The sequence below is a fragment of the Arachis hypogaea genome, chromosome 3 (assembly GCF_003086295.3).
Source record: "Arachis hypogaea cultivar Tifrunner chromosome 3, arahy.Tifrunner.gnm2.J5K5, whole genome shotgun sequence".
Classification (NCBI taxonomy): domain Eukaryota; kingdom Viridiplantae; phylum Streptophyta; class Magnoliopsida; order Fabales; family Fabaceae; genus Arachis; species Arachis hypogaea.
The window spans coordinates 97,907,710-97,909,293 of record NC_092038.1 but is presented as its reverse complement, the minus strand read 5'-3'; the positions used below and the strand labels follow the sequence as shown (position 1 = coordinate 97,909,293).

Sequence of the window (1,584 nt, the reverse complement as noted above, 5' to 3'; positions counted from 1 at the left end):
AGAGCTTTTTCAAAAGTCATGGTGCCTATGGTACAGGGTATTAAGAATTTACCAAGATCCTGTTTCTTTTGAGGTAAATTTTGCTGAACCAATGTATTCAGTTTATTAGTGAGCAAGGGAGTCTATTCCTCCCAAGTCTCATTACCAAATAGCTTGGCATTCAGCTTCATGATTGCTCCTAAATATTGGGTAACTTGCCCTTCAACAATGTCTTCATCCTCTTCAGAAGATGAATAGTTATCAGAGCTCATGAATGGTAAAAGGAGGTCTAAGGAAATCTCTATGGTCTCTGAATGAGTCTCAGATTCCTTTGGTTCCTCATTAGGGTATTCCTTACTGACCATTGGACGTCCTCTGTGGTTTTCCTCAATTAGATTCACGTCCTCATCCTCCTCTAAAGTTTCAGCCATGTAGATTATATCAATGGCCTTGCACTCTCCTTTGGGATTCTCTTTTGTATTGCTTGGGAGAGTGCTAGGAGGAGTTTCAGTAACCCTTTTACTCAGCTGGCCCACTTGTGCCTCCAAATTTCTAATGGAGGATCTTGTTTCAGTCATGAAACTAAGAGTGGCCTTAGATAGATCAGAAACTATATTTGCTAAGCTAGAAGGATTCTGCTCAGAATGCTCTGTCTGTTGCTGAGATGATGATGGGAAAGGTTTGCTATTGCTAAACCTGTTTCTTCATCCATTGTTATTATTGAAGCCTTGCTTCTGTTGACCCTTCCATGAAAAATTTGGATAATTTTTCCATGAAGGATTATAGGTGTTTCCAAAGGCTTCACCCATGTAATTCACCTCTGCCATTGCATGGTTCTCAAGATCATAAGCTTCTTCTTCAGAAGATGCTTCTTTAGTACTGTTGGATGCATTTTGCAATCCATTCAGACTCTGAGAGATCATATTGACTTGTTGGGTCAATATTTTGTTCTGAGCCAATATGGCATTCAGAGCATCAATTTCAAAAACTCCTCTCTTTTGAGGCATCCCATTATTCACAGGATTCCTCTCATATGTATACATGAACTGGTTATTTGTAACCATTTCAATAAGTTCCTGAGCTTTTGCAGGCATTTTCTTTAGGTGAATGGATCCACCTGCAGAGTGGTCCAGGGACATCTTGGAAAATTCAGATAGACCATCATAGAATATATCTAATGTGGTCCATTCTGAAAGCATGTCAGAAGGACACTTTTTGGTTAGTTGCTTGTATCTTTCCCAAGCTTCATAGAGGGACTCACCATCTTTTTGTCTGAAGGTCTGAACATCCACTCTAAGCTTGCTTAGCTTCTGAGGAGGAAAAAACTTGGCCAAAAAGGTCGTGACCAGCTTATCCCAAGAGTCCAGGCTATCTCTGGGTTGTGAGTCCAACCATGTTCTAGCTCTATCTCTTACAGCAAAAGGAAAAAGCATGAGCTTGTAGACTTCAGGGTCAACTCCATTGGTCTTAACAGTAACACAGATTTGCAAGAACTCAGTTAAAAATTGATAAGGATCTTCTGATGGAAGTCCATGAAACTTGTAGTTCTATTGCAGTAGAGAAATTAATTGAGGCTTTAGCTCAAAATTGTTTGCTCCAATGGCA

The 1,584-nt window shown here is 39.9% G+C and overlaps 1 non-coding gene across 1 annotated transcript; it reads left to right on the top strand.

The window, feature by feature from the left end:
* The first annotated feature begins 1,172 nt into the window (after positions 1 to 1,172).
* On the top strand, positions 1,173 to 1,280 carry LOC112793403 (small nucleolar RNA R71). Its single transcript, XR_003198096.1, has one exon. It is a non-coding gene; the product is annotated as a small nucleolar RNA R71 (small nucleolar RNA).
* Positions 1,281 to 1,584: the final 304 nt, after the last annotated feature.